We start from the raw sequence: 27,750 nt of genomic DNA, 5'->3' as shown, positions 1-27,750 counted from the left end.
GAAGAGGTAATGATGGTACCTACATTATATTTTAGAATGTGGTGTTAAGGCAGAAATATTAGAAATGACAGCAGAAATGGAATGTAGAAGAGAAAATAATTCAGAGCCAACAAAGAGAAAGGACAATCACAGAAACAGCTTTATTCCGTGAAATCTCAGCATACCATGTGCAATTATTAAGTACCAGGTGTTACTGATAAATGTGATACACTCTTAATAACCTCATATTTAAAGTTATCTATCTTTCAACTCCTGGTAGTATTGCATGTTCCATTAAAAATAGGTACTGAACACCACGTATTTGGATACTAAGCTATATTAACAATATTAGCTAAATTCAAAAGAAAAAAATCACACCATGCAATTTAAGAGAGAAAACTGATTTCATTATTTTTAACAGTCTGATTTATCAACAATTCAGTATAAGCAGTTATAAAAATATTTAGAGCTTTAAAACATATTTAACTTTCTTATACTTTGGCTATGGAAATTGATAATGCCTTGAAATTTTAACATACTGCCCCCTCCCAAAGAAAAATAATGCAGTAATATCTATAGCAAAGTCTTAATTTTCTACCAAGTTTCCAATTTCTTTATGGTAAAACACTTTATACACAGAATATTCAGTAACAATTATATCAACATTAAATCTAATTTTCTTCTAAACAACTTAGGAGTTAATAGCTTTAATTTTATTTTACATTATTTTCCCACATTGCTAATTCTTCCCTGGAGTTAATAAAACATAATACTGAAAAGAGTTATGTTAGGTTAAGAAATCATAAAAAAATTCTTAAAATAGATATTAAATTAATTCATAGGAAGATGTAATACAATTTATCCTACTGTTAACTTTTTTTAGACAACAAAATTAAGTAAACTTCTTAATAATTCTCTTCTAAGAAACATAGGCTTCTAGAAACAAAGGCTTCCAAAACATTCCCTCTGCCAGAATGGATGTTAATGCAGTTTATCACTATACTTGAAAATAGTGATATTGCACAAATGAAAAGAGATATATTACAGAAAGAGTAATGTAAATGTAATGAATAAACAAACATTATATCAAAACGTTAAACTGTGAAACTATAAAGGACTTTGGCATAACATCTCTTAAAACATGATCAATAAGTGCTTTGTTGTCAAAGAAAACAAAGTCAAAGAGCAGAAAACAAGAGAAAACAAAGAGCAGAAAACAAGTCAAAGGATTCATGTGACTATAATTCACTTATAGGAAGAATTTGCTCAAAACCCTAATTCGCCATTATATCTATATTTTCTTTAAAGTTTGAGTGTGGAGAATTTGAGGTAAGATTTCAGTCTAGTAAATAAAAATAAAATGCTCTGTAACTTTTGATAATATAATTTTTAATGAAAGGTAAATTACCAGATATATAATTGCTGAGCAACACTAAAGAAGAAGTCCATGCTGTCAGTTTGCTAATAAGCACTTTTCAGTTGGATAAACCAGCACTTCTTTTTCTGGGGAAAAAAAAAAAAATCAGAGATCTGCTTCTGTTATCGAAGCTGTTATTTTATGGTGACCCTAGAAGACCAGGCTTTTAGGAAACGGCCTTCTCATTTCTGGCCAGTTTTTTAAGAGCTTTGGAAAGGAGAAAGGAAATATGTGGGTGAAACTGGATTCCCCAGGAATAGATACACCGACATTCTATAATGCCTTGGACCTTCAGAATTTTGGTTCTTCTCTGTGTCACTTTGTAATATAGATAACAAAAGGGGTATTTCTTTTGGCTTTAGGAATCTTCTGCCTAACTGACTTAGGCCTGTGCCGAATTTGTGGAGCCCAGGGAATGGAAGGGAAGAAATATGGAATGATAGGACAACCAAGAAATAAAGACTGAGTTCTTCCACAAGGAAGACAGCAGCCTCAGCACGCATGTTGTAGCCTACTTGGAAACCCACGGGCTTCCAAATACTCATGAATTCTTTAAGGCTTATTAATTAGTCCAATGGGATAACCAGGCCATTTAGTTAACACCTCACTGATAACAACTTCTAAGAAGCATACAAAAAATTAACATGTATTTATTATATTCATTTTAAAAATTTATTGAAGGGAATTCCAATCTCATGAAAGGATCACAGCCATGATTACATTTTTTAAAGAACAGTTTTTTTTTTCTTTTTTAGGTATGTAGTAACTGTGTGACTGTCATATATGAGGTTGTGTGCAAAAGATCATGATTACAAAAATTTTTCATAATCCAATAGACATTGCAATCCAGTAAGAGAGATAAGGTATATGGTCATATATATGAATAAATGCATAATTACCCAAATTATATGGTTTGTCTGTGTTCCCACCCAAATCTCATCTTGAATTGTAGCTCCCATAATTCTAACACGTTGTGGGAGGGAGCCAGTGGGAGGTAACTGAATCATGGGGGTGGTTTCCCCAATACTGTTCTTGTGGTAGTGAGTAAGTCTCACGAGATCTGATGGCTTTATAAAGGGTTTCCCCTTTTGCTTGGCTCTCATTCTCTCTTCCTGCTGCCATGTAAGATGTGTCTTTTCTTCTGCCATGATTGTGAGGTCTCCCCAGACACGTGGGACTGTGAGTCCATTAAACCTCTTTTTCTTTATAAATTACCCAGTCTCAGATATGTCTTTATCAGCAGCATGAGAACGGACTAATACGCCAAACAAGACTATTTGTAAAAAAAATATAAGCATAGTTCGGAAAGGTGGAAGAAAATAAGAGTAGCAGTCTTTAACTTTTGAGGAGTCGTTAACTCTTTTGAGGATGTGATGAAAACTGTGAACTCTCTACTTGGAAAAAATGTATATAAGAACACCTACAAAATTCACATTAATTTTCTCAGTTTACAGACTCCCTGAATTCAAAACCCATGTATTAAAAGATGGAAGTGTTCAGGGGGTAAAAGGGAAATCTAGGAAGAATCGACTTAATAGAGCCAGGAGGCAAGAAAGCACGGGGTATGTCCATATTAGGGAAATGGCAAGAAACCTAGCTTGTAGGGCATGAGCTATAAATATACATTTCATATATATATGGGAGTGGTATGAGTGAGGCTGAAAAAAATATGTTGGAAGTAGATAATGTATGCGGGAATCAGGGAAAAAGCGATGTCATTAAGGTTTTGAGGAAAGTGTAGCGATGTATGAAAAATGCTAATTTTCAGATAAAGCCAGGAGATGGGTTTTGCTAGGTATAATGGGCCATGCTAGTAGTAAGGTTAAAACAGGTAAGAGCAAAGTGTGCCCAATAAATGCTTGTGGATTGAATAGAAGCTCTGGGATAACACTAAGGGAAGAGACTATCACTCATAGGAATATATTATGACAACAGTGGGAAAGTGAGGGTGAGGAAGACGCAAGAGGAATAATGCAGAAATGGGGAAGAAGAGTAACAATGAGTCTTTGAAATTACAAAGATATGACGGATTAACTAGTTGCATGATTCCAAATGGATTACTAATGTCACTCCTATGAATTAGCCCACGATTTGGGTTTATCATAGTTTCAAGGGGGTAGTTTTATGCATATGGGGAGGGGTTGGGTAGAGGGACAGAGGGATAGTGTGCAAATTAGCTAGATAAAATGTTAGTGGGCCGGGCGCGGTGGCTCAAGCCTGTAGCCCCAGCACTTTGGGAGGCCGAGGCGGGTAGATCACGAGGTCAGGAGATCGAGACCATGGTGAAACCCCGTCTCTACTAAAAATACAAAAAATTAGCCGGACGTGTTGGCGGGCGCCTGTAGTCTCAGCTACTTGGCAGGCTGAGGCAGGAGAATGGCGTGAACCCGGAAGCGGAGCTTGCAGTGAGCCGAAATCGCGCCACTGCACTCCAGCCTGGGGGACAGAGCAAGACTCCGTCTCCAAAAAAAAAAAAAAAAAAAAAGTTAGTGAATTAGGATAAGTTTCTACCAGTCTCATCAAAGATTAAATTTATTTGTTAAATTTTCCATTATTGTAGATTAGATATTTAAGTAAATATTTGTTCAACCTTCTGAGAGTTTACCAGTCTCAAGAAAAAGATGGCACACATCAGCACTTGACACCTAAAATACTAATCCCAAAGTGAACTGGTGAGATCAAATGCTTCCAGTTTCTTGTGGATCACTTCAAATGTTAAGTTCTTTCCTTAGGAAAAGTTTATAAATTCTGCTAAGTAGAAATATACATAACACTAAATGATGTTTTACCATAAAACTCATGACTGTCATATTTAAGGTAGGAAATGATGATCAGTTAACACCAATGGAAAATTTGCTTAAAAGTAGGCTCAATGATCCAGAAGATTACTGGCCCAAATGTTCAATATGAAATTCTCATATATCATCTGAAGAAATGCTCCTAACCTCAACAAAGATATTATATCCCCATAGCTTCATGCAACGAAAATGATTAGGTTACAAGTTAGCCAGAATTTAAAAGTGATTCAAATTCAAGCTTTTTTTTTTTTAAGTATAAAAATAAAATCAACACGATTCCTCTCCCAGTACAACTATGGTGTGTGCTGCTGATAGTGGGAAATTCATTAAACTAGCAGAGTTTCATAAATATGTAAGTGATTAAAGGCAAACTGAATGAATTAAATAATTGAATATTACTGGAAGGAAGGGAAATTACTTCTTGCTGTTACAGTTTGACAGAGCATGGGTAAGGCGGTTCTTTAGTAGAAAATTGACAAATAATACCTGGCATTCTGATAAGGGCAGGTTAGTGAACATTTTAGGCAAAGCAAACAAGCTAAGATTGCATAACGTAGGTTCAAGGAAGGGTAAGATTGGTAATATGGTTTGGCTCTGTGTCCCCACACAAATCTAATCTTGTAGTTCCCATAATTCCCATGTGTTGTGGGAGGGACCCAGTGGGGGATGATTGCATCATGGGGGCGGGTCTTTCCTGTGCTGTTCTCCTGATAATGAATGGATCTCACGAGATCTCACGGTTTTAAAAACGGGAGTTTCTCTGCACAAGCTCTCTTTTTGTCTGCCACCATCCACATAAGATGTGACTTGCTCCTCCTTGCCTTCTGTCATGATTGTGAGGCTTCCCCAGCCACGTTGAACTGTGAGTTATACATTAAACCTCTTTCCTTTGTAAATTGCCCAGTCTCATGTATGTCGTTTTCAGCAGCGTGAAAATGAACCGATACAATTGGCTGAATGATAAGGTTCCTTTAGGAATAGGTAAATATATACAGAGTGCAATTTCATGGCTATGAGTGTTCAATTATATAGGATGTGGGCCATTGTTAAAAAGTCTTGAGAAAGGGAATTAATCTGACATCACTTCATATATTATTAATAATTTGGGATATAATGTAGGATAGGACAGAATCTAGACAGGAAAACCAACTTTGAAGCTATGATAATAGTCCAGGATTGAGGTGAGAAACTGGCGATAACACTGTAGTGAGAATGAAAGGGATGAATACAAACATATTTTCAAATCACAGCTCTAAAGGTGGGAGTCTAAGGGAGAAGCCTTGGTAGTGCCGTATTTTTACTTGAAATGAACACAATGGCCTTTATTTCCTCACTATGTGATTAGAACATTTCAAATACACATATCAAACACATTGACATGAATAGATTCTAAAATGTTTTTCCCGCTCATTTCTCTGCCGCATAGTCTTTATTCTAAGAATACGGATCATTTTGTTATTGAAATTTCAACTGTAGTGCAAAGTACTGTAATCACATTAACAAGAGGCCTTGTGACAACCTAAGTTAGACTAATGCAAAGCCTCAGTGATATCTCTGTTCTTGAGCATTGCTCCTTCCTCTTTTTTTCCTTTCTCTTAGATTCTTTCAATTTTTTAAAATCTTCTTCTGCCTTTTTTTACTTAATGGTACAGAACCAATTATTTCAAGATTAAAAAGTTCACTTTTTCCATTAAAAATGGGGATGGTAAACATTCTCCATTTTTTTCTTTAAACTTATAAAGCTTTAGGCTATGAAAATATCCTTGTTTATTATTTAAAAAATCAATTCTCCGAACTAAGATACACTGCCTAAATGTAATATATTAAATGATCACCCTGGGACTGAGTCACTAATAGTGTACACCACCTCCCTATGATTATCTAAAGTTAGGATACATAGTGCTTGGGAATTAAGCCTGGTTCATGAGGGTCCTGGACTATTGTCTCACAATAAGATAAGAATCAATGGCAACTCCTGTAAGATCAAATGGTGGGGTGAGCCATTGTTGGTTCTCAGTCAAAGATGGGAACCCTCCATTCGGTGCTACTGAAAGCCAGAAATATTTTCAGAAGATGAAGAAGGGGATTCGGCACTGCCTTTAGACAGACTGCTGAAATGTCAGAGTGGCTGGTCTCTGGGGCAGAAAAGTGATAAAGGATGATGAAAAGTTTCCCAGCCTTAGGAATTATATGTGGTCTCAAAGCCTGGCAAAGGTTGAAGAGTCAAAGTTCATGTAATGTGAAGAACTTCCACATTACATGCCAATTTACGTGGCAGATTTCTGACCACATATTAGCAGGAAGATGAAAAGATCTCTTTGCAAGCTGTCATACGACAAAGTGTTATGGAACATAAATAGAAAAATCAAACCTGGTTGGAGCAACTTGCTGAGAGAGTGGTTTACAATGAAGCCTATTCAGAGTAAATTAGATTTCATCAGAGAGTACAGAGATGACCCACCCCCATGCCATGACTTTTGCTGTGAGTGAGTTCAATTGAGTGAAGAAAGAGGGGAAGGTGTATGGGTTGCTATGAGAAAATATTTGGAGCACCAGAGAGAAATTGGAGAATTACAGTAAATAGATATGTGAGTCAGCTCCGCTAACCAAACTTTGAATCATTGAAAGACACAATCCCAGGAGTTGCCTTCATTTGGGCAGGATGATCTCCACACTAAGCCTGGAGAGCTAGAGACTATAACAATTAATTTGCTTCCAGTGTAGAAAGTGGTAGTATGGTCACAAATGTGATACAAATATGACCACACAATCACCTGGCCTTTGTTCTTGTTAGGTAGATTCAAGAAAAAAAAAAAATGCATAGATTCTGTAAGACAGAGAATGTGATTTCTTTTGAGTATGCCAATCATGCGTATTTTGTGACAGACTACAGTAGTGAAGGGAACTTCCATGATTTCTCAGGAATTAGGATTAGGAATTCAGAAAGGGCAAGGGAGATGTCGTATTTCACACCCAGGGAGAAAAAATACAAAGTTTAGTGGAGCTCCAACAAAGATACAGAAACCCTTCTAGGAAGAACCTGTAGGGTAGGGGGCACCCATTATCTCCTGGGAGACAGAGACAGTGCAATAAATCCGTGGCCTAAAAGTCAGGCTGAAAACTTCCCCAATCACCAAGATGCTAATGCTGCCTTGTTGGAATGAAGGACAGGCAGACAGTCTCCAGGCATTCAAGAGCCATCCTGAGGCTTGTGCCACATCTGTCCAAAAATCAGCATCAAAAAAGATTTTGGAGAAAAGTCTTAACCTAAGCCAGGGGGAAAAGAGGATGGGGGTGGGGAGGAGAGAGTCAAATGACACCCAGTAAACGTTGTGCTTGTGTACTCTTCCCATGTTCAAAGAAGGGATCAACATTATATTTTTTCAAAGGCAATACATATTGTGAAAAAGAAAAATGTAATAGAAAAGAAAAAACACATTTTCCCTATTATAAGGGAATGCATTTTTCCTTTTATAAGGGAACTCATTGTCCCTATTATAAGTCCCCATTGCCTTCTAAAGAAGTAGAATCCTTCTCATAGGATGGCCCTTTGTTTTGCAGAGTTGCTCTCAGGTTTAAGTGTTCACTGAAGCATTGAGAGATTTTGAGACATTTAGAGGAGACAGAACGATCCCAGACCTGGAAAGACTGAAGGTGGAGGATCACTGGCAGAATAAAAGGACAGAGTGGGGAGAACAAGGTGGTACAAACAGGCTTTGTGTGACTGTCTTTTAGAGGGTGTGATGCTAAACAGTGCTTTCCCCTAGAAAATCTTCAGTGAAACCTATGCCACTTGCAGATACTTTAGTACAAGTCATCAAGACTGGCTGGAGCCCAGCAATCATTTAGGGGCAGTTGGTAATGCCAAGAAGGTAAACCTCAGCTTGAAACGCAGCAAAATGGGAAGAGTTGAGTCTTTTGTATGATTTACATGGAACCAAAAGAGGCTCCCCTGGACATGTTGCTTACATACGCATCTATGCAATGTCCCAAACAGAATATCATATATACGAACAATTAGAACTCTCTCTTAATGTAAATATTAACCTGTCATTCCATTATATGCTAATAAGGCAGGAAGAAAAAGAACAATTATATCATCTTATTTATTGTCTTTATAGGTCAAGGCATGTTCTCTGGACTCTGAAATGGCTTTTTAATCTTTTGTTAAAAGAGTAAAGGTCAAGATTGATATATTCAACTATCACTATAATTAAAATTGGTTTCATGGTAGAAACTTCCTTTTCTAGAACTGTTAAAGTGATTTGAAAATGGAATAGTACAATGCTTTATGAATTATAAAGGCTTTCTACATTAATTTTCATTTTATCTTCAAAACAACTTTGTAAAATAGTAAAGGTAAGGAATATTACCTCTTTTTAACAGATTAGAAACCTGAGACTGTGTGGGATTGATGGATTTTCTTGAGATATGTAGAACTTTCTTAGGTACTAACTATGAAATTGAAATCCAAGATTTATCATGCTTAAATTCAACATCATTGCCATCATATACAAATATATAATGAATATAAAAAAAGTGAAAATATTTCAAATTGTTGTAATGAAGCTATCTTCTGAGGAGTGAGTGGCTTATAAAATAAAAATTTGCTAAATGATTTACTGTTAACAAATAATTTACTTTCTAACTGGAAAAATTTAAAGATCGATAAGCATTACTCAAAAATGATGTAAAATGATGAAGTTCCTAGGCAACAAAAAGTTTTAACTAGATAGTTAAATTTTAATCATGAAAGCAGTTACCTAATGTATAACAATTGCATTTTCTTGTTAATACAGGTTACTCTGTTAACATCATCACTGAGTGCTTTCTCAGAGACACAGCATGTCTGTTTTCTTGTGAAAACTGTAAATTATTTAGAGAAACTTAATGAAGAGGATACACTTAAAACCAGGAATTTTCTTCTGGGTAATTTCTCTTCTGACCTTTAGGACTTTAAATTTTGTTTGTTTGTATCTGAAATCAGGTAAGACAAAAACATTTCTACCTGGTTTGCGTCTTGAGATCAGGTAAGACAGAACATTTCTACTTGGAGACTTATGTTTAGAAAAGGGAATTGTGATGGCTGGCATCAGCATGTAGCCACCACTCACACCTGTGTGAAATGACAGCCTCCTGGTGTGTGTGAAGAGGAGGGTACATCCTATAGGAAGCCATTCAACCAGGAACAACAAAAGAAAGAACACTTTGCTTTTGCATTTAGTCTCCATAATCACTAAAATTGCCGTTGTTCAAAATGTGGTCCTGAACCAGCAGTATCAAAATAATTTGGGTACCTGTTAGAAATGTCAAAAAGACCGGGTGCGGTGGCTCTCACCTGTAATCCCAGCACTTTGGGAGGCCAAGGCAGGTGGATCATCTGAGGTTAGGAGTTCAAGACCAGCCTGGCCAACATGGCAAAACCTCATCTCTACTAAAAATACAAAAAATCAGCTGAGTATGGTGGTGGGCGCCTGTTATCCCACCTACTTGGGAGGCTGAGGCAGGACAATCGCTTAAATCTGGGAGGCAGAGGTTCCAGTGAGCCAAGATTGCACCACTGCAAGCCAGCTTGGGCAACAGAGCGAGACTCCGCCCCCACCTCCCCCACTCCCCCCAAAAAGAAATGCCAAACAAAACAAACCCCTACAATGGAGACTCTGTGCCCAGACCTTTCACACATGTATTGTAAATGCTCTAACCTCCTCTTTGATTTGCCCAAAGCAGTGTTTTTCAGAATGTAAGGTGCAATTAATTAATGGGTTACAGAATCAATAATGTAGGTACTGACCAGCATTTCTAAAAACCTAACTGAATAGAGTAGAAAATAATCAGAGTTAATTGGACACAGTATGGATAAGCATTGCTTCATGAAACTTTAGATTCAGTCATATGTATACATGTACATGTATATACATAGTCATATGTTTGTATGTAGATGTGCACTCATGAATATATGTATGTGCATATGAGTGAGTATTGGGCCACAATGCAAAGGTATTTCTCATTGTAGTTTGTGGCTTTAAAACTTCAAATACTCTGTAATAAGCAGTTGAAATAGTATCAGTTCCCATCTAGTCAATGGATACCTTCTTCTAAGGATTTCCAGAGTGTTCCTTAAGTTCGGCAGACCTGGCAGATATATACAGAAACACCATGAATCAAGCTAAGGTTCTAGCTATGATACTGTTAAAAGTTGTATATTCAAACAATATGCAAATACATTACTTCCACAGCAATGTCAATAAGTAGCTTAACTGAGAGATTCAGGAAAAGCTGTTCTTTCAACACTCAATTAAAAAAAAAAAAAAAGCGGAGTGATTGAGGTTCAAAGATGGCCGAATAGGAACAGCTCCAGTCTGCAGCTCCCAGTATGAGCAACGCAGAAGACAGGTGATTTCTGCATTTCCAACTGAGCAAATGGCACACCAGGAGATTATATCTCGCGCCTAGCTTGGAGGGTCCCATGCCCACGGAGCCTCACTCACTGCTAGCACAGCAGTCTGAGATTGAACTGCAATGTGGCAGCGAGGCTAGGGGAGGGGCGTCTGCCATTGCTGAGGCTTGAGTAGGTAAACAAAGCAGCCTGGAAGCTCCAACTGGGTGGAGCCCACCACAGCTCAAGGAGGCCTGCCTGCCTCTGTAGACTCCACCTCTGGGGGCAGGGCATAGCTGAACAAAAGGCAGCAGAAACTTCTACAGACTTAAACGTCCCTCTCTGACGGCTTTGAAGAGAGTAGTGGTTCTCCCAGCATGGAATTTAAGATCTAAGAACACACAGATTGCCTCCTCAAGTGGGTCCCTGACCCCCAAGTAGCCTGAGAGACACCTCCCAGTAGGGGCCGACTGACACCTCATACAGCCAGGTGCCCCTCTGAGACAAAGCTTCCAGAGGAACAATCAGGCAGCAACATCTGCTGTTCTGCAGTATTTGCTGTTCTGCAGCCTCCACTGGTGATACCCAAACAAACAGCTTCTGGAGTGGACCTCCAGCAACCTCCAACAGACCTGCAGCTGAGGGTTCTGACTGCTAGAAGGAAAACTAACAAACAGAAAGGACATGCACACCAAAACCCCATCTGTACGTCACCATAATCAAAGACCAAAGGTAGATAAAACCACAAAGATGGGGAGAAACCAGAGAAGAAAAGCCGAAAATTCTAAAAATCAGAGGGCCTCTTCTCCTCCAAAGAAACGCAGATTCTCGCCAGCAACGGAAGAAAGCTGGATGGAGAAAAACTCTGACGAGTTGAGAGAAGAAGGCTTCAGACAATCGGCAATAACAAGCTTCTCTGAGCTAAAGGAGGATGTTCGAACCCACCGCAAAGAAGCTAAAAACCTTGAAAAAAGATTAGATGAATGGCTAACTAGAATAAACAGTCTAGAGAAATCCTTAAATGACCTAATGGAGCTGAAAACCATGGCATGACAACTACGTGAAGCGTGCACAAGCTTCAGTAGACGATTTGATCAAGTGGAAGAAAGGGTATCAGTGACTGAAGATCAAATGAATGAAGTGAAGCGAGAAGAGAAGTTTAGAGAAAAAAGAACAAAAAGAAATGAACAAAGCCTCCAAGAAATATGGGACTATGTGAAAAGACCAAATCTACATCTGATTGGTGTACCTGAAAGTGACAGGGAGAATGGAACCAAGTTGGAAAACATTCTGCAGGATATTATCCAGGAAAACTTCCCCAACCTAGCAAGGCAGACCAACATTCACATTCAGGAAATACAGGGAATGCCACAAAGATACTCCACGAGAAGTGCAACTCCAAGACACATAATTGTCAGATTCACCAAAGTTGAAATGAAGGAAAAAATGTTAAGGGCAGCCAGAGGGAAAGGTCGGGTTACCCACAAAGGGAAACCCATCAGACTAACAGTGGATCTCTTGGCAGAAACTCTACAAGCCAGAAGACAGTGGGGGCCAATATTCAACATTTTTAAAGAAAACAATTTTCAACCCAGAATTTCATATCCAGCCAAACTAAGCTTCATAAGGGAAGGAGAAAAAAATCCATTACAGACAAGCAAATGCTGAGAGACTTTGTCACCACCAGGCCTGCCTTACAAGAGCTCCTGAAGGAAGCACTAAACATGGAAAGGAACAACCGGTACCAGTCACTGCAAAAACATGCCAGACTGTAAAGACCATTGATGCTAGGAAGAAACTGCATCAACTAATGAGCAAAATAACCAGCTAACATCATAATGAAAGGGCCGAATTCACACACAAAAATATTAACCTCAAATGTAAATGGGCTAAATGCCCCAGTTAAAAGACACAGACTGGCAAATTGGATAAAGAGTCAAGACCCATCAGTGTGCTGTATTCAGGAGACCCATCTCATGTGCAGAGACACACATAGGCTCAAAATAAAGGGATGGAGGAAGATCTATCAAGCAAATGGAAAACAAAAAAAAGCAGGAGTTGCAATTCTAGTCTCTGATAAAACAGACTTTACACCAACAAAGACCAAAAGAGACAAAGAAGGCCATTACATAATCGTAAACGGACCAATTCAACAAGAAGAGCTAACTATCCTAAATATATATGCACCCAAAATAGGAGCACCCAGACTCATAAAGCAAGTCCTTAGAGACCTACAAAGAGACTTAGACTCCCACACAATAATAATGGAAGACTTTAACACCCCACGGTCAACATTAGACAGATCAACGAGACAGAAAGTTAACAAGGATATCCAGGGATTGAACTAAGCTCTGCACCAAGTGGACCTAATACACATCTACAGAACTCTGCACCCCAAATCAACAGAATATACACCCTTCTCAGCACCACATCACACTTATTCCAAAATTGACCACATAGTTGGAAGTAAAGCACTCCTCAGCAAATGTAAAAGAGCAGAAATTATAACAAACTATCTCTCAGACCACAGTGCAATCAAACTAGAACTCAGGATTAAGAAACTCACTCAAAACCGCTCAACTACATGGAAACTGAACAACCTGCTCCTGAATGACTACTGGGTACATAACAAAATGAAGGCAGAAATAAAGGTATTCTTTGAAACTAATGAGAACAAAGACACAACATACCAGAACCTCTGGGAAACATTTAAAGCAGTGTGTAGAGGGAAACTTATAGCATTAAATGCCTACAAGAGAAAGCATGAAAGATCTAAAATTGCATGTTAACATCACAATTAAAAGAACTAGAGAAGCAAGAGCAAACACATTCAAAAGCTAGCAGAAGGCAAGAAATAAATAAGATCAGAGCAGAACTGAAGGAGACAGACACACAAAAAACCCTTCAAAAAATCAATGAATCCAGGAGCTGGCTTTTTGAAAAGATCAACAAAATTGATAGACTGCTAGCAAGACTAGTAAACAAGAAAAGAGACAAGAACCAGGTAGATGCGGCCGGGCGCGGTGGCTCACGCTTGTAATCCCAGCACTTTGGGAGGCCGACGCGGGCGGATCACGAGGTCAGGAGATCAAGACCATGGTGAAACCCCATCTCTACTAAAAATACAAAAAATTAGCCAGGCGTGGTGGCGGGCGCCTGTAGTCCCAGCCAGTCGGAGAGGCTGAGGCAGGAGAATCCTGTGAATCCGGGAGGCAGAGCTTGCAGTGAGGCCAGATTGCACCACTGCACTCCAGCCTGGGTGACAGAGCGCGATTCCGTCTCAAAAAAAAAAAAAAAAAGAATCAGGTAGATGCAACAAAAAATGATAAAGGGGATATCACCACCGATCTCATAGAAATACAAACTACCATCACAGAATAGTATAAACACCTCTATGCAAATAAACTAGAAACTCTAGAAGAAGTAGATAAATTCCTAGACACATACACCCTCCCAAGACTAAACCAGGAAGAAGTTAAATCCCTGAATAGACCAATAACAGGTTCTGAAATTGAGGCAATAATTAATAGCCTACAAACCAAAAAAAGTCCAGGACCAGATGGATTCACAGCCAAATTCTACCAGAGGTACAAACAGGAGCTGGTACCATTCCTTCTGAAACTATTCCAATCAATAGAAAAAGAGGGAATCCTCCCTAATTCATTTTATGAGGCCAACATCATCCTGATACCAAAGTCTGGCAGAGACACAATAAAAAAAGAGAATTTTGGATCAATATCCCTGATGAACATGGATGAAAAAAATCCTCAGTAAAATATTGGCAAACCGAATCCAGCAGCACATGAAAAAGCCTATCCACCACTATCAAGTTGGCTTCATCCCTGGGATGCAAGGCTGGTTCAACATACACAAATCAATAAACGTAATCCATCATATAAATAGAACCAAAGACAAAAACCACATGATTATCTTCATAGACGCAGAAAAGGCCTTTCACAAAACTAAATGGCCCTTCATGCTAAAAACTCTCAGTAAACTAGGTATTGATGGGATGTATCTCAAAATAATAAGAGCTATTTATGACAAACCCACAACCAATATCACACTGAATGGGCAAAAACTAGAAGCATTCCCTCTGAAAACTGGCACAAGACAGGGATGCCCTCTTTCACCACTCCTATTAAACATAGTGTTGGAAGTTCTGGCCAGGGCAATCAGGCAAGATAAAGGAATAAAGGGTATTCAATTAGGAAAAGGGAAAGTCAAATTGTCCCTGTTTGCAGATGACATGAGTGTATATTTAGAAAACCCCATCGTTTCAGCCCCAAATATCCTTAAGCTGATAAGCAACTTCAGCAAAGTCTCAGGATACAAAATCAATGTGCAAAAATCACAAGCATTCTTATACACCAATAACAGACAAACAGAGAGCCAAATCATGAGTGAACTCCCAATCACAATTGCTTCAAAGAGAATAAAATACCTAGGAATCCAACTTATAAGGGATGTGGAGGAACTCTTCAAGGAGAACTACAAACCACTGCTCAACAAAATATAAGAGAAGACAAACAAATGGAAGAACATTCCATGCTCATGGATAGGAAGAATCAATATTGTGAAAATGGCCATACTGCCCAAGGTAATTTATAGATTCAATGCCAACCCCATCAAACTACCACTGACTTCCTTCACAGAATTGGAAAAAACTACTTTAAAGTTCATATGGAACCAAAAAAGAGCCCGCATCGCCAAGACAATCCTGAGCCAAAAGAACAAAGCTGGAGGCATCACGCTACCTGACTTCAAACTATACTACAAGGCTACAGTAATCAAAACAGCATCATGGTACTGGTACCAAAACAGAGATATAAACCAATGGAACAGAACAGAGCCGTCAGAAATAATACCACACATCTACAACCATATGATCTTTGACAAATTTGACAAAAGCAAGAAATGGGGAAAGGATTCCCTATTTAATAAATGGTGCTGGGAAAACTGGCTAGCCATATGTGGAAAACTGAAACTGGATCTCTTCCTTATACCTTATGCAAAAATTAATTCAAGATGAATTGAAGACTTAAATGTTGGACCTAAAACCATAAAAACCATAGAAGAAAACCTAGGCAGTACCATTGAGGACATAGGCATGGGCAAGGACTTCATGACTAAAACATCAAAAGCAATGGCAACAAAAGCCAAAATTGACAAATGGGATCTAATTAAACTAAAGAGCTTCTGCACAGCAAAAGAAACTACCATCAGAGTGAACAGGCAACCTACAGAATGGGAGAAAATTTTTACAGTCTACCCATCTGACAAAGGGCTAATATCCAGAATCTACAAAGAACTTAAACAAATTTACAAGAAAAAATCAAACAACCCCATCAAAAAGTGGGCAAAGGATATGAACAGTCATTTCTCAAAAGAAGACATTTATGCAGCCAATAGACACATAAAAAAATGCTCATCATCACTGGCCATCAGAGAAACGCAAATCCAAACCACAATGAGATAGCATCTCACACCAGTTAGAATGGCGATCATTAAAGTCAGGAAACAACAGGTGCTGGAGAGGATGTGGAAAAATAGGAACACTTTTACACTATTGGTGGGACTGTAAACTAGTTCAGCCATTGTGGAAGACAGTGTGGCGATTCCTCAGGGATCTAGAACTAGAAATACTATTTGACCCAGCCATTCCATTAGTGGGCATATACCCAAAGGATTATAAATCATGCTGCTATAAAGACACACGCACACGTATGTTTACTGTGGCACTATTCACAATAGCAAAGACTTGGAACCAACCCAAATGTCCATCAATGATAGACTGGGTTAAGAAAATGTGGCACATATATACCATGGAATACTATGCAACCATAAAAAAGGATGAGTTCATGTCCTTTGTAGAGACATGGATGAAGCTAGAAACCATCATTCTGAGCAAACTATTGCAAAGGCAGAAAACCAAACACCACATGTTCTCACTCGCAGGTGGGAACTGAACAAGGAGAACACTTGGACATAGGGTAGGGAACATCACACACTGGGGCCTGCTGTGGGGTGTGGGGAGGGGGGAGGGATAGCATTAGGAGATACACCTAATGTAAATGACAAGTTAACGGGTGTAGCACACCAACATGGCATATGTATAGATATGTAAGAAACGTGTATGTTGTGCACATGAACCCTAGAACTTAAAGTATAATAATATTTAAAAAATAAATAAAAATTTTTAAAAAAAAGCCCAGAAAGCAAATCTAGCCAGCTTTGCTTTTCATGTCCTCTTTAACCAGAAAGTAGCTAAAGACAAAATTTTGTCTAAGGTTTTATAAATGTTCAAATACATGAAATCTTTTCCTTTCTATTCACTGATAATTTTATGACATCTAGAGAAAAAAATTAAGTTATTATGCTTTCAACCTGAAATTTTGGCAATTTTGTACCAAAGTTGTAACCTGAAGTTATTCTTAACGTTTTCATAGGGGGGAAAAAATGGTTGCCTAAGAAACCTGTATAAATTGAATGTGTTCTGAGAACATTTGGCTTATTTTGGGAGGCTGGGTTGAAATCAAGATTGTCTTTTTGGACTTCTTTGATTATTCTGTGGAGCCCACATTCCCCCTACCCTCACTAGAAGCCTATGAGTCTGTGATGATAAAAGTAGTTTCTGAGACATCAAGTACAAAAGCACTTGGGAGTTGGAATTACCCCTCAGAAATTTGCTGGGTTAGAATTAAATAATAGGATTTAAACTCCATCTTACATTTTCAAATGGTCTCTGCCTTTTACAGTTTATTCTGAGTACTAAGAACATTTTCACTTTGTAGTTAGTCTCCGTATGACGAAAACAGGCTTTCTTAAAGTGTGGTCTTGGACCAGCATTTTCAGCATCCCCTGGGCACTTGTTGGAAATGCAAGGGGCCCTTGCCCACACTGACTGAAGCGAAAGTCACTGGGGTGAGATCCAGAGATGTGTTTTAATCAGTGCTCCAGAGCATGCACACTGAAGTTTGAAAACAGTTGCACTAAAACATGATCTTTTTTTTTTTTCACTGCCAGAGTCAGACTGCAATGACTACTTAAGGGAATATAAATAGGTAGGTAACGGGCATTCCCACAATGGTGTCAGTTAACTCTAATTAATGAGTGATTCTGCAATCTTAAGTATTATTTTCATTCATGATTCTCTTTCACTCTCTTGCTATCCAATCCTACCCAATCTTTAGGCAATTTCGAACTCATATAAGCAATATTATCAGAAGGTAAGCACAACTTCGATAAATCTAAAATTAATCAATTGATAACGTATTAACATTTGTGATTTAAAAAATAATGTGGCAAGAAAGTAGTTGAAACTAACCCTAAAAAGAAGTCTGGAGGCTATTTGTGAATTTCTATTTTTGCCTTGCAGGATTAGGTGCCTTTCAGTGCAGGAACTAGCTCCATTAGCCCATACTGTAAGTCTTCAAATTCACAGAAGCACAGTGCCTGGTCAACAGTAATACCTCAATAAATGTTTGAGAAAGTCAGTGACTAAAAAAAAAAAACCCCAGATTCTCAATACATAAATACAAATACAAACATCAACTTTCACTCCAAAATACTGAACAATAAGAATGGCTCTAAAAATTTCAACTAAATTTAATGCCAATTTTCACTGTCTAAACTTTCAACAGTCTAATAAATGAGGACTTTATCTGAAACCTAGGATCAGGGTTTAATGTGAACTGTGACACCTCACAGACAATATTAATACTGGGCACATAAAGGATTTGCTTTATCTACATGCATTTGGGGAATATGACCAAATAGATATAATGTATAATCATTGAGAGCTTGTCCGAAATTTTTAAAAATAACAAGTGACTTCTTTTTTTAATAGATAATATTTCAGATGCCTCCCACCTTTTATTCTTCACGTATCCTTCCTAAAGATATCTTTAGGATTGGCTGGGTGTGGTGGCTCAAGCCTGTAATCCCAGCACTTTGGGAAGCTGAGGCAGGTGGATTACTTGAGGCCAGGAGTTTGAGACCAGCCTGGCCAAAACAGGGAAACCCCATGTCTACCAAAAAATAAAAAAACTAGCCAGGTGTGGTGGCGCGTGCCTGTAATCTCAGCTACTTGGGAGGATGAGGCAGGAGAATCACTGGAACCTGGGAGTCAGAGGTTGCAGTAAGCCGAGATCAAACCACTGCGCTCCAGCCTAGGTGACACAGCAAGACTCTGTCCCACTCCCTCCACAAAAAAAAAAAAAAAAAAAAAAAAAACTTTAGGATATCTTATATAAGCACATAGTAGTATGTGTTTCTATTTACACACACACACACACACACACACACACTACTCTGCTTTTTCGCTCAACATGATTTGGAGATTTTTTCATATAAATGTGTATATATGTATGTGTGCATATATATACATACGTACACACACACATATATACTGCCTATATATACACATATATATGCATGCTACATAGCATATATACATATATACTCATTATCTAGGGGCTACATATAATTCTGCTTAAGAGATAAAAGTACTAACATTTATTTGCGTATTTCCCAGCTGATGGATAAGGTAGTCTCCAATCTTTTTCTTTTTTGAGACAGAGTCTCTGTTGCCTAGGCTGGAGTGCAATGGCGCGATCTTGGCCTGCTGCAACCTCCGCCTCCTGGGTTCAGGTGATTCTCCTGCCTTAGCCTCCCAAGTAGCTGAGATTACAGGCACCTGCCACCAAACCCAACTAATTTTTGTATTTTTAGTAGAGATGGGGGTTTCCCCATGTTGGTCAGGCTGGTCTCGAACTCCTGACCTCAGGTGATCCACCCGCCTCAGGCTCCCAAAGTGCTGGGATTACACACGTGAGCCACCGTGCCCGACCCCAATCTTTTTCTATTACAAATAAGTCTACAACAAATATAGTTTTTATGTAGCATTTCATATACATAAGAGTATTATCAGTCTGATAAATTCCTGGAAGCACACTCACTGAGTCAAAGGATATGCGTATTTTTAATTTTGATAAAAAATTTCCACATTGCTCTCCAATTCTGTGCCAATTTAGATTCCCATCAATCATGATTGAGAGTACCTGTTTCCTTACACACTCGGCCAGGCTTACCAGCCTCTTCCGCATTGCTTGTATGGGATGAAAGGTGGTATTTCTTTGTAGTTTTATTTTTTCCTTTTCATTGGACTGCCTGTTCTTGTACTTGCTCTGTTTTTGTTATTTTTTCTGATGAATTTGTAAGAGTGGCCTATAAATTTAAAAAATTAGTCCTTTGAGTATAATACCTCAAAACTTTATGCCAGTTTGTTGTTTCACCATTGCCTTTGTTTATTGTGGTTTTCTCAGCAGAATGTTTTCACCTTTATATAACTGAGTTTATCAATATTTTTCTTATAGCTTCTGGATTTTATATTATGCTTCCCACTCTAATAATAAAATACATTTTTCTATCCAAGTGAAATTAATTTTCATATAAAGATTAAAATATGAACGAATCTAATTTTCTTTTATAAATATATAAATATTCAGTTGTTCCAAATATCATTTACTGGTAATCCATGACTTCTCAACTCACAGGCAATGCCTCCTTTAATATATACAATATTCCTGCACGCATTTGGCCTACTTGGTCTCTAGTCTTTCATTTACTACTCTATTCATGTGCTTAGATAATTGTTTTAATTATTATAATTTTATATACATTTTAATATCTGATAGGTTGTTTCCCTCTACCCCATCCCTCATTATTTTTCTTTTTACAAAATTTTCTATACAATTCTTGCAAGTTTATTTACATGAACAGCCTTTCTTGTCAAAAAAAAAAAACTGTTGGTATTATGATTGAGATTATGTTGAAACATTTTATGTTAACTTAGGGAGGTTAAATGTTTAATATTGGAATTTCTTATCCAAGAATATGGTATGCCTTTCCAGTTATTCAAATTTCCTTTTGTGTCCCTGGGGAACTTTAGGGGTTTTTTATTCAGCAATTGGATCTTGCACACATATTATTAGTTTGTTGCCAGGTATTTTTTGTTTTTATTATAAATGAGATCTTTGTTTCCATTATATTTTCTAACTATCTAGAAAAGCTATTGATTTATTTGTGTATTAATTTCGTGGATGGGTGCGGTGGCTCAGGCCTGTAATCCCAGCACTTTGGGAGGCCGAGGCAGGTGGATCACTTGAGGTCAGGAGTTCAAGACCAACCCAGCTAACATGATGAAACCCTGTCTCCACTAAAAATACAAAAGATTAGCTGGGTTTGGTGGCAGGTACCTGTAATCCCAGTTACTAGGGATTACAGGTGGAGGTTGCAGTGAGCTGAGACTGTGCCACTGCACTCCAGCCTGGGTGACAGAGTGAGACTCCATCTCGAAAGAAAAAAAAAAATTGTACTGCCGCCTTACTAAAATGTCTTATTGTTATCGTTTTTAATTTCATTCTCTATGATTTTTATCAAGTACACAATCATATCATCTACAAGTTCTGACCTCTTTACCCCCCTTTGATTTTTATATTTCCTTTCTTTTGCCTAACTGCATCTTTCCTGTAATTTTGAAAGCACAATTAAACATCACATCTTCCTTTCTTATGAGACAGATGAAAAAGTCACTCAAACTTACACTTAGTAAATTTTAAGTATATGTGTAAAATTATTTCTAAGTCCGTAGTTAGATTACAAAACTCCTATGTCATGAAATTTACTGCCACCAATAGTTACAATCAAATGCCATAACAAGAGTTTAAAGGAAACCAGATAATTCTGTGGCCAATAAAGACAACAACTCGAGTTACGTGTACTGAGAAAGTGGTAATCAAATCACACGCTTTGGGGGACGAACTAATATGCACAGGAACACACAGAAATTCTTTCTCAGAGAATTGACAATTGGTCATATGCACTGTGTCGTATTTTTCCCCTTTAAATTAAATACATGGGCCAGTAGAAGAGGCAGTATTGAAACTTTTTGAGTCTAATATTGACTCATATGTCACTCATAGACTACCATGTATTAATATTTTAATCTGTAGCAATGCATTTCATATTTTATCTGGGTTATCTAATTTTTATAAGTGAAGCATTAAGTTGGTGGAGTTTTTTTCTTTAAAAATTATGTTAGTTTCAAACTAGTAACTTAACGTGAAACTTGACTTGTAAACCTAAGGAAGGATCAAGCAAAAGATATATAAGAGGTTGCCTGAGGTACAGGTTACTTCAGGTTACTTTAATATTTATAAGTAGAATTTGTGAGCATCATTAAACTTTGCTTATCTAGATCTTGTATGACATAGAATCTAGCTTTTTCTGGCATGTTACCCATACACCTGTGTTCTGAAATGCTGTTTCAAATATGAAGTAGCTAAAAAATAAAATAATTCATTATATTTTGCTTTAAAATTCAGAAGAATTCACTGGCTATGCTCAGGAGAGAATGAAGGACCCTGTGATTCTCTTTGTCTTAACCTGCTAGTTTATCAAGATTTCTAGAAGTGGAATGTCTTACAGCCCTAATGGTAAAATTACTGCCTCTAGATCTTATCAGCTTCGAGGCTGGAGCAGTGTGGAACTGACAGCTGAATGGAATACAGATGAAGGGATGGAGACTACAAGTCATTCAAAGTCCCATTTTACTAAATGCTTTGAAAATGAGGCCCAGAACCTTCAGTCAATTTATGATTTAGTGTAGGAAGCAGACGGTTCATGGTACTCTGTCTGAGGAGTTTCATTTGAGGGACTGAGTTGGCCTAGGGAAAAAGGGACACAGGAAAACAGAAGAAGCTAAGATCATAATGGTGATACATGTTTCTGCCAAAATAAGTGGACAGTCTTTTTTTAAAAAATATTGAGGCTAATTGTAAGACTTAGTAAATTATTTTAAATAGAAATTACTGTTTCGTCACATAAAATAAGAACTGTGATTTATGCATAATTTATGCATACTTCTAACTTAAAATTTCTTCTAAGCATATCTTCATATATGATAATTAAACAGAAGTGTTCATCTCATGTGACTATATTGCTTTTCTGTCTCGATGTAGTCATAACCAATAATCCAATATTATTTCAACATTTTTTCCTCTGGTAAGATAGATGGGCAATTCAGCTCCTTCTAATATAATCATTTCCCTTAAATATAAGGAAGTCCTTCATGTACTAATATGAAACAAAAAGTCTCCAAGACATATTGTTAGGTGAAAAAAAGCAAGATGCGGCATTTTTCTTACCATTTGTGTAAAAAAAAATGAAAAAGAGAGGGAGTGAAAAAATAAATATTCTGCTTGAATATTGTTAGAATAATACTTAAAAAACTTGGTGGCAGGGAGCGGTGGCTCATGCCTGTAATCCCAGCACTTTGAGAGGCTGAGACGGGCAGATCACCTGAGGTCAGGAGTTTGAGACCAGCATGGCCAACATGGTGAAACACCGTCTCTACTAAAAATACAAAAAATTAGCTGAGCATGGTGGCGGACACCTGTAATCCCAGCTACAAGGGAGGCTGAGGTGGGAGAATTGCTTGAACACGGGAGGTGGAGGTTGCAGTGAGCCGAGATCATGCCACTGCACTCCAGCCTGGGTGACAGAGTGAGACTCCACCTCAAAAAAAAAAAAAAAATCAATAAATAAAAAAATAAGAGAGAACTTGGTAATATTGGTTGCCTCTAAGGATGAGAACTGGGAAACGGGTGACAGGGACTCCTGCACTTTCTTATATCTTTTGAATGTGCAACTTAAGAATGTATAACTAATTCATATAAATAAATTAAAATTTTAAAATCAAACACATGGCCCTTGGTAACATAGCAGCAAAAGAATAAGAAGGTAAAATTATTTTGGAGAGCTAAACATATTTATCCTCTTAGAAAAAGTATTCCCTTACACCAAATTCATAAACATGCCAAGCCAAGAATAAATAAATAAAAGCACTCACAATTCTGAAATGAATTCTTAACTTTCTATTAATTATACAAACTAGGCCAAACTTTTACTTATATAGCAGCAGATGGACTTTCAAATTTTCCTCCAAATAATTAAATTATAATATTTTACATTAATCAAAAGAGGTGGAAATCTGAACAATATGAATTTCAAGATATTTTTCTTGTGCCTCTTGGGTGAGATCTAATTTTAGCAACAGCACGTTAACATATATAAATACTAAACGTATATACATAAAGGTGTAAAAATTAACTTTCATATCACGGTCTCAAAAATGATTAATGTAATCTAAAGTATTAAGAAGAATTAAAAAAACTCCATACATAACCATCTAATTATAAGAATAAAAATATTATTTTACGTAAGAGTGAGTAAACAAGGCTTTTTAAAGCAAGTTGGTAATTATTGCATACTCTGGTATAAGATAAATTATGTTGTGATGAGCACCAAAAAAAATCACTAACTACATTCACAAATTTTTAATCTTCAAGTGAAAAGTATGTTCAGGTTCCAAAACTCTAAAATTCTATAAATGATGTGATTATATAGAAAAATAATCATGAAAAATACATTAGAATTTCAAATGAATAAAAGCAGAGAGAAATATTATGTTGATACAGTTAGAAGACAGATGTATAATGAGTTCAGAATTATGACTGTAGCCAATTCTTCTACCTTAATGTCCATGTGCTACTGAAATATTAACAATAAACAGATCCCTAACATATTCAGGTCGCAACTTAGTTGAACCCATATCCAGTGATGATTCAATAAAAATGTTATAAAATCTTTCTGAAAATTGCTATTTAGTATTATCCACAGGAAATGCCTTTTAAATGTATGTGTATGTATTTATATAAGTAAAAGCATAGATGTACATATCTATATACATATATATAATTATACACACATGGACCATATAAAAGGAAACAGTCAATCAAAGGAGAAATAGTATTTTGACTAAATTTGAGTATTAGTAGTTGATATAATATATTCATCATATAAAATTTAATTTGTTACCAAATTAACAAATGCTGACTTTATAAACTTTTATTTTAAGTTCAGGGGTATTTGTGCAGGATGGGCAGGTTTGTTACATAAGTAAATGTGTGGCATGGGGATTTATTGTACCAATTATTTAATCACCTAGGTATTAAGCCTATTATTCACTAGTTACTTTTCCTGATCCTTTCCCTCCTGCCACCCTCTACCCTCCTCTAACGCCCAGTGTGTGTTGCTCCCCTCTATGTGTCCATGTATTCTCATCATTTAGCTTCCACTTATAAGTGAGAACATGCAGTATTTGGTTTTCCATTCCTGCATTAGTTTGCTAAGGAAAATGGCCTCCAGCACCATCCATGTTCCTGCAAAGGACATGATCTCGTTCTTTGTTACGGCTGCATAGTATTCCATGGGGTATATGTACCATATTTTCTCTATCCAGTCTATCACTGGCAATTATCACTGTCAAGGCAATTATTCTAAGGACTGGAGCAGAAAACTTTGCCATAGTAACGGGGTAAAAGTGTTTGCTTTGTGCTGTTTCCAAGTACCCAAACATAGCTAGTTTTACATCAACTGAATTAATTGACTATGCATTACACTTACTGATAGCCCCCTAAGGAGTGACCCAACGGACTATTTCTCAGTCAAGAATTTCGGCCACAGCGTAGGCTACTACTGCACAGTAGGCTGCATCAGTCATTGTACAGGTTATATGACACTAAAGAGCACTTAGAAAAACTGAACTTATATGGTACAGATGGGCTCAATGTTTGGAAAGAAATGGCTTGAGTCTTGACCAATAAATCTTTAAAGATTGTGTTCATATACAATCTTTTGTATGATTCTACAGTAAAAGAAAAATATACATAAACTCAATTAAATCCCATTTAATGACATGGCATCTCCTAAAAAAAAAATATCTTGATTTTTAGGAGTGAAAACAATCAAAAATCTATGGTTAGCATTTCTAACATTTGGCAAGAGGCAGATGATATGAAATCTTAAATAGGTTTCACAGCACTTAAACTTTGTTAATTTTACTACAGTAACAGATGTGAAACTGTAAACTGAGAATCACAATCTCACTGTGAGTCAAGCAGATGTTCAGTACAATTGAGAAGGGGATTTAAATCAAATATACTTTTCAATAATCAATTCAAGGTAATACAATAAACACTAGCAGAAGTATATTTAGACAAGTACAGCATTATCAATCAATATGGGCTTTGGTGAGATCACTTTGTGATTTTTCCATACAAAAGTTACCTTTTTTTAAAAAAACTTTTATACTCCTTTTGTTAAAAAGGAAAATTTTCTTATTTAAAAAAACGCAAAACAAAAAAAAGAAAAAAATTACCTTAGAATTTTTATCCTTAACAAACAACCTCAAATATGAATATTTTTAGCATAAAATTAATATATACAATTGATATTATAAATTGGTGTTTTGTAAAAGTTTTCAACTATTCCCAGTTTTTATAATTCAGTTATCTGTTTAATTTACCAGTTAGTATAATAAAAATCACACATCAAATTTGTGTAATGGATAACTTAAGGAATAATGCCACCTTTCATACCTACATACCTACATACCTACATAGAAAGTGTATCCTTTACCAAAAAAAAAATAGAAGAAGAAGAATCAAACTACAAAGGTTAGCAATGCAACTGTATTTACATGAGCTGGATTAAACAATTTGGTTAATTTAGTGAGAGAGCAAGTAAATTTAGCAAACCCACATCCAGTTGATGAGGATGTTAAACAGGTATCAGAATCAGCATGAAGGCCACGTAGGAATACCTAGAGGAGGTGAGGTAGGAAAGGAATGGGGTTTCGAAGGATGGTATGTTAGGATAAGACAGCGTGGATGAAATGAAAGTGGGAAAGGCAAATTTTGCCCCGTTTTTCAGTTTTCCTAAGGCCTTGATAAGTGGTATTTTCCTTTCACTGAAAATAATTTTCTAGGTGGCCTATAGGAGGAGTGCCATATACTACTGCCACCTTTTTCTATCTCTTTTCTTTTTATGTTGAAGATATAGTTACTTTTACATCTAGAATATTTTATAATTCCTTTGTAAATCTAATGGTGCTAAAGCTAGGAGGAAACTAGGAAATCATTTAGTCTAACTAACCCCTTATTTTATTGATAGGGGAACTGAGATCCAGAAAAGCTATGGTTTATTAGTAGAAATCCCCTTGTAATCTACATAAATATACTGGTGTGACTAAAAGGTTTAAAATACTGTATTTAATATTATTAAAAGCAAGAGACAACAAATACACATAAGAAATGCTTCAAAATTACAAAGAAAAAAATAACAAAAAGGAACACTCCGCTCAGAACAGCTAGTCATCTGTTCTGATGTTAGTAACAAATAGTGAATTAAAATAAAGAGTTTTTTAAAAATAAATTAGGGAAAAAGCACTGAATGATGAAAGTATGAACACATGAAATTACTACAAATACACAAAGTATATACAAAGTACTTACCAAGCACATATAATATCCTGGAGAAAATCCATAAAATGAGAAATATAAAGCTTCTCATATTACTATTTTCTCCCCAATTTATTTCTATCTCTATTTCATTGCAAGAACAAACTATATGATGAAATGATAAAATGGGATACATCTCCTTAATTCAAATCCCCAGCACCCTTTTATACGTAATACCTAGAAAATCTATTTCATTGCTGCTTTAGCTATGTGGTTCTAAATGACCATTCTCATATGCTTAGTAGAGGTGAAAAGCAGAAGTTCAGGCTATAGAGTTTGATGATATCAAATTCTGCAAAACTTTCTATGACTATTTCTATTACATCATTTCAGTACACTAAAATACATTGTGTTGGCCGGGCTCAGTGGCTCACATGCCTGTAATCCCAGCATTTGGGAGGCTGAGGAAGGTGGGTTACCGAAGGTCAGGAGTTCAAGACCAGCCTGGCCAACATGGTAAAACTCCATCTCTACTAAAAAATACAAAAATTAGACGGGCATGGTGGCATGTGGCTGTAGTCCCAGCTACTTGGGAGGCTGAGGCAGGAGAATCACTTGAACCCAGAAGGCAGAGGTTGCAGTGAGCTGAGATTGCACTACTGCACTCCAGCATGGGCCACAGAGTAAGACTCCATCTCAAAAAAAAAAACAAAAAAACACCAAACAATAACCCATTGTGTTAAAATAAATCTATCTATTAAATTGAACTTAAATATGTATCCTCCTAAGATACTGTTTGCTCATATCTATGATCAG

The 27,750-nt window shown here is 36.9% G+C and overlaps 1 protein-coding gene across 18 annotated transcripts in view; it reads right to left on the bottom strand.

Annotated features, from left to right (window-relative positions):
• RFX3 (regulatory factor X3) overlaps positions 1–27,750 on the bottom strand; it is a 315,107-nt gene that overhangs the window by 81,151 nt on the left and 206,206 nt on the right. The gene's annotated exons all lie outside the window — the stretch shown is intronic.

Source organism: Hylobates moloch, unplaced genomic scaffold (genome assembly GCF_009828535.3).
Source record: "Hylobates moloch isolate HMO894 unplaced genomic scaffold, HMol_V3 SCAFFOLD_19, whole genome shotgun sequence".
Taxonomy (NCBI): Eukaryota; Metazoa; Chordata; class Mammalia; order Primates; family Hylobatidae; genus Hylobates; species Hylobates moloch.
The sequence above is the reverse complement of the archived record's forward strand: the minus strand, read 5'-3'. Positions and strand labels throughout refer to the sequence as shown.